The following is a 7351-nucleotide window of genomic DNA, read 5'->3' on the forward strand; positions in this document are numbered from 1 at the left end:
CAATTTAAATTTGATTGCGAAGAGTCAATCAACCTTTCAATGTACAATGTCCATTGTAAAAGTTTATGTATGAAAAATGGTGACACCCCTAGCTCCTCCGATACTATATATGTGCCTGTATGAATCAGCAAAACCACTCAAAGTGCACTGTTACCATGCATAACCACTGTGAGCTTAATGTTTAGAAAGGTATAAATGTATTTTCATGAAAAATATCACCAAGTCCTATCCTGGGGTCTTAACGTTGGGTTCTGGACCGTAAATTATTGGTAGATGGGTTATTGTTAATCATAATCATACATACTCTACCTGTTAAATATCAATGGTCAGAAAGAAAGATTTTCAAATATGTACTAATTTAGGATTAGACAATACACTCGAACATATTAAAGCCCGGCTTTCAGTACTTTCAGTACTTTGATTGTGCCCAGGTAATTGAAGATTCAGGGGCATGTAGTTTTTGGTCTGTCCATCTGTCTGTCTGTCTATTTGTCTATTAATCTGTTTGTCTGTTTTGTCCACAAAACCTTTAACCTTGCCTATAACTTTTGAAGGGTTTGTGCAAGGGCTTTCACATTTCACATGTGTATTCCTTGTGACAAGACCTCTCTTTGGATACCAACCTTTTTAAAATGTTTATCTTGACCTTAGCGTTCAACCTACATTTGATAAAAACTTTAACCTTGGCCTTAAGCTAGTTTTTTTTTTTTTTTTGGGGGGGGGGGGGGGTTTGGACACTGTCATCCCTCATTATTGACTAATGAAAAAATTGCCTTTGCAAAAAAAGTAGCTCATGATTTAGCAATGATTACTTTTAACAGTTTAGTTTACTGAACTATGTCATATGAAATAAGTAATGTTAAGGAATATATACTCAGAATAATTTATATGTTCATGTGTATTAAGAAACAAAATTATGATAAGTTGCTAAACCCAGCAACAACAAGAAAACAACTAAAATATTGGAGGAGTTGAATTTACATCAAAATTCATTTTTTATGAAAATAAAAATTCAGTCAACATTTTATAAACTGTTAATTTTGGCTAATGTAAGACAATGTCCTCTAGTCTGTTGAAACCATGGAGGTGTCCCCGTATGACCTTAGAGCAAAAAATAGGCATAGGAGACTTCCGGAATCTACACAATTTAATCTTAGTAAAAAATAAGGTGATGTCAAGATAAATTCATAAGATCTCATTAGAAAATACATGTATCTTAAAAGAAAGGTATTATTTTCTGACATTTAGAACAACTGGAGCAGTTATTCTCATTGTTAATTATCGCTTTATCAAAGTCAGTGTAACACAATTCATTGTGTACTATACTAAGAATTAAAAATGTTTCTTCAAAAGTTAACCTGACCTGATTTGATATTAAATTTGATTTTTGATGAGAGGATATGCTAATTAAATATGAAATGACAGACATTAGAGAATTAATCAAAATAATATGCATAAGCCTTAAGGGTAGATCTGCCTTAAAATAAGTATGGTCGTTGATTGATAGTCTGCCTGAGCATTAAGCTAGTATCAGCCTATGGGAAGGTTTTGTGGTTCTTTTTATGGGGCTGATCTTCATTAACAAACATAAAATGATGAACATTACACTAGTTCTATTAAGTTAACAGCCAAAGGCAGACCTATGCTTTGTCTCATATAGACTCAAGTGCTTCAAAATCAAACCAGCGGGTTTCTGTAGGAGTTATTTCTCTTCTGAACCTTCTTACACAGAAATGTACTGTACTGTTGTGGTATAGATAATACTATGTTAAATTCAGGAGTATGCAGAGGGTGAAGCAATTTTAAAACTAAAATTCAACCTTATAAGAGCCAGCCTTCATAGGTGTAGTAACGCCCCCTCCTAGAAACACAAACACATTTTAGTATCAATAAGCAAATCATTAGGGCTGCGCCATACTATCGATATTCCGATATATTGCGATTCATTAACAAAAAATATCGTATTGCAATATGTTTTTCCAGTACCAATAAACCGGCAAGCTGCCTGGGCTTTAGATTTCTTATTAATAAGTAAAATATGAAAATATGTCCGAAACGTTTACAATCATGCCAAACAGTATTAAACGGTAAATATGCTGTTGTATGTTTGCATTTTGTTCCAAAACTATAGTAAAATTAATAAAAAAAATGTTACAATGTATTTACCTTATAATAGTTTTACACGCGTTGCTTATAGAAGTAGGTTAATAAAATAAGAAAAAGAGCATTTTAACTGTCATTGAAAATATTGAAATACATATTGCAATACAGTTAAAAATATCGCAATATATCACAATACGAAATTTCCAGCCGATACCCAGCCCTACAAATCATGCAAAATTTCTCATCAGAAAATTTCTAATCAAACTTATTTGTTTATCATTGAGCTGAGATTTAAGTTCATCTACTTATATTTCTAGGATTTGAGTCACATCCCCTCCCCCCACACACACACATGCCACCCCATCCCCCTTTTCATCCAATCTCTCTTGCAAAGTTGTCGTTCATTCCTCTAGTAGGCACCTCTGCAATGGCTCACATCAAGCTTTTTAATATAAAGTATAAAACACAATATTCCAAGGATTATTTATAGTTCTAGATCTTTTTAGTTAATATCTATCTTAAAGGACAATCATTAGCACAGACATTTAATTATAATGAATTAAAACAAACACACTATTTCTCTTGCTTATCTTATCAATGCGATATCTGCAAACCAACGAAAGAGGTGAATGTATGAGCTGATGGTGGAGAGTGCTTTTCATCTTGTGTGATCAGGCCTTTCATCTCAATGCATGTCTTCTTGTTTTTTAATTATAATCAATAGATTTGCAGATAAACTTTTATTAAATATTAGCCAAAAAAAATGATTCATGATTTCCCAGTCCGATTGACTTTTCTGTGCAAATGTTGAAGACAAGAAAAAAAAATACAGTCAGGTTAATTATTTCAGCATCTTTTGATTTCATAAAACTGTTAAACTGTCATATAAAAAAGTTTAAATCATAATAAGTATCATTTTAGTCAGACATTTAATATTTATTTTTATCTTAATTATACCATCTGATATACCAGTACATATGTTTACAACTGGCTGCAGAACTTGGCAAAAAGAATAATTAGTTAGCAGATCTAAGAGCTACACATGCAAAATGTATGGTACTTTTGGATTTATTTTCCTAAAATGGCATATCTCAAAAAAAAATTCTTAAAACATTCATTTCTGATGTTATCACTTTATATTCCTAAGAAATTGCCTTCATTAGGCACAGAAGATAAAGTTCATTTAATTTTTACTGATCCATGATCACCATTTTTGCCGTAAACAAAATCATTCTTCTTTTTGTTTCTGAGGTTCACAAAGGTGTTTAATTAAAAGAATTTCTGAGACAAATAGTGATATGTTTAATGCAAAAATGTCTTCACAAATTTTTTTGTTTAAAGAAACTGATGGAAGGTCTGTATTTATCGATAGAGTGATTTATTTTTTTAATGATTTGGTTCCCTGACCACCCCCCTTCGATCAACATTCTTAACAATCTCCAGCTGTTGAAAGGATATTATACACTTGTAACCTAATTTTTGGAATTTTTTTTGGGAGGGGGATGCCTCCCAATGCTCCCCTCTAAATCCTCCAGTGCTGCCCAACAGAGGTTTAATTTTACTATGTCTGTCCAGATTGTTTTTGTCTGTGTAAGTAATCTCCATTATAGTGATAATTACTGGTACGTGTATAATGTAACATGAAAAATAATAATGATGATAAAAATAACCTTTAAGGTTATCAGGAAATTACGACTCTCTATTGTACATGGCATAATTATAGAATAAGGCAATAGCAATGTCTAAGGAAGCAGAAATTTACTTATTTGGCTAGACAGAATGCTGACTAAGCTTACTACATGATGTAAGAGTATTTGAAATACAATATCATTATGTCACTCATTTGTCTCGGGGATTTTGGCGATGCACACCATAATCTTAGAGATTTTTCATTTCTGCTGTGCATGCTTCTGACCAAAACTGATGAAACATCATCCAGAACAAACCTAGTTTTCTTAAAAGAAAAACACATCTATTTTTGCAATATCCCCACTTGTACTTTCTCTGTATTTTTTGCACAATAGGCAAACATGATATCAGTACCTCAGATCATTTCCAACAATTTGACAGCAAGATACACAACTCTGTCCTGGCTGGAGCATTTGATGTAGTCAGGTTGAACTTATCCTCTACCATCAGCTTGGTGTCAGCATCGTAGGCTAAAGTTGTTGGAGCAAGACCATTTCCAAGTAATTTTAAGTCCCTCATGGCTCTGGGGCCATAAAGCTTAGACGAGCTCACTTTTGATCTCAGTCTTACTTTTACATAAGGAATATATAGTGGAAAAGTGAGACTGAGATCAAAAGTGAGTTCATCTTAGTTTTATGGCCCCGGAACCTGGACCAAACTTGGATGATACTTTTAGGGATACTTACGAAGGGTGAACTTGTGTGACATTTGGTCTGAAAAAAATTATCAATGTCTTTGATATCTCAGGCGTGTTTCATGGTTTTCTTCTTTTAAATGGAATTAAAATATATGTAGTGTTCTAATCAAGCATAAACAAATATTACTATTTAAGTCTTCTTGTGTATGTGAATAGAACTTACTTGAAAAAAAATATGTCAAGAAAATGTGTACATGTATTTTGATATGATTAATTAACTGGTTAATCGATCAGAACATCTTGCCCTTAACTGATTAGCAATTCTGCATTCGTTTGCCATCTCTAGTAATATCTATTGCATGTGGGTTTGGTAAAAGGACCCTGTCTCAATTGAAATGTCATTCTTTTTTCACCAAAATGAAGTTGAAAATTTAATTCCCAAATGAAATGCAAGTGCCGGTAGAATTTTTTTACTGCTTTAGAAATCTGAATTTTCAGTTTAGAATAGTTCACAATGATTTGAATAGAGGATAAGCAGACAGTATACTAGCAAACTGTATTTATTTTACTGTAAAACATGTCATAAATATTTCCCCATTTTACTGCTTTTTTGATTTAAAATAAGCAATTAAATATGTGCATGCCCCAGTACCAAAAAGAGTCAATTAAGCCATTCCTACCAGTCATGCTCTGTATCAGGATGAGTGACCAGCATGAAGATTTTGGAACAGGTCCATTCCCTGGACCTATAAGTTGTAACTGGACCAAACATAGATGATGCATCCAGAGGTACATACTGAAGAAGCTGCAAGTGTTGTTTTAGTTCTTTAATGAAAGGCTAAATAATGATGAACTTGCATGCAACTAATGGATGTAACTGAACATTTGCTTAACCTGAGTCTGTGCCTTACTTAAATAGGTTATTCAGGTTGGTTTCTGTAGTTTAAGTTTTATCTCTACTGGTCTCTTCTACCGCTCAAAGACCAAAAGACCTTAATATGCATTAGTAAGATGTAGGTTGTCCATCTGTTAGTCTGTTTGTGAACAATTTTTCAAAACGCTACTCCTTGTACAGTTTTAGTCCAATTTCAATAAGACTTGGTACACAGGTAGACTATTCTAAAATGCATAATTCTATATATCAGTGTTTGATTTCGACACATGCTATTGCCATGGTTACTAAATATAGAAAGGACTATATTCGGTAATGGCCAATACTGTGGAATCATTAAAATTCATTGGGGCAAGCTAGGCTTTCATTCTACAGATTCATGGGGCCGTAATTTCAATTTATTTTCTTATACCTACAGAAGGAAATATGACTTTGTAACAATAGTTTATTAATTCATTGAAGATTTTAATTTGTGAGGTACCCTCGAATTCCACAAAAATTGAGACAGAATGAAATCTAATGATTCCAGGGTATTTGCCCCAAAATTCAAATGTTGACGAAGAAATCTATGATTATCTTCTAAATCGGGGATACCTGCAGACTTCAAAGCATTAAAATATTTTCATCAGCCATGATGCCATATATTAAATATGACGTCAGTAGAGTGACATAAATTCAAAATTTCAATGATTCATAGGGAAAAAGGTGTATATTTCATCGATATTTTGAGTAAAAGTCACCAAGCACAGGTCTGCTCCAACTTACTGTTTTGATATAATGTGTAGAATGATAATACCAATGAAATATGTGAATATTATTATGGAGCAGGTTTGTGATGTTTAAATTATATAGTTAAATTTTAACAAATTTTGTCCATTTTGTCCTCTTTCTGAAAAAAATTGCAAAATCCAAATAGTTTGTGATGTCATACAAACAAAATTTGCCAACAACCTAACGGGTACTTCAAAACTGAAGTATTTTTTGTAGATCGACTCAGATTTTTATACAATATATGCAAATCAGCTTATTTCAAGAAATTTTCAAAATTTGACTTTTATGGAGGCAAAAATATGCATATACCGCATATAGTTCTTTCTTCATGAAATTCTTTCAAAACTCTTCTCCTCCTGCAGTTTTGATCTAATTTCAGTAAGACTTGGTACACAATTAGACTATTCCAAGATACATAATTTGTGTATCTCTGCCTGATAGATAATGAAAACCAAGCCTGGGGATTTACTTTGATTTCAAAATAAGTGATTTTTTCAAAATAAGCGATGTCAGTATAATTGGGGTAGACTGTATTTTTAGCTCAGCTGAGCTGAAAGCTCAAGTGAGCTTTTCTGATCACCTGTTGTCCATTGTCTGTCTGTAAACTTTTCACATTTTCAACTTCTTCTCAAGAACCACTTGGCCAATTTTAACCAAAGTTGGTAAAAAGCATCCTTGGGTGAAGGGGAGTTTAAATTGTTAACATGAAGGGCCAAGTCCCCTTCAAAGGGGAGATAATCAAGAAAATACAAAAATTGGGTATCTTCTCAAGAACCACTGGGCCAGAAAAGCTGAAACTTATGTGAAGCATCCTGGGGTAGTGTAGATTCTAAATTGTTCAAATCATGACCCCTGGGGGTAGGGCAGGGCCACAATAGGGAATCCAAGTTTTACATTGAAATATGTAGTAAAAATCTTTAAAAATCTTCTTCTCAACAACCACTAGGCCAGAAAAGCTGAAACTTATGTGGAAGCATTCTGGGATAGTGTAGATTCTAATTGTTCAAACCATGACCCCCGGGGTAGGGCAGGGCCACAATAGGGAATCCAAGTTTTACATTGAAATATGTAGTAAAAATCTTCTTCTTAAGAACCACCAGGCCAGAAAAGCTGAAACTTATGTGGAAGCATTCTAGGGTAGTGTAGATTCTAATTGTTCAAACCATGACCCCCGGGGTAGGGCGGGGCCACAATAGGGAATCCAAGTTTTGCATTGAAATATGTAGGAAAAAATCTTGGAAAATCTTATCAAGAACCAC

Source organism: Saccostrea echinata, unplaced genomic scaffold, assembly GCF_033153115.1.
Source record: "Saccostrea echinata isolate AGI-Se365-2 ecotype Australia unplaced genomic scaffold, CSIRO_AGI_Sech_v1 ptg000053l, whole genome shotgun sequence".
Taxonomy (NCBI): domain Eukaryota; kingdom Metazoa; phylum Mollusca; class Bivalvia; order Ostreida; family Ostreidae; genus Saccostrea; species Saccostrea echinata.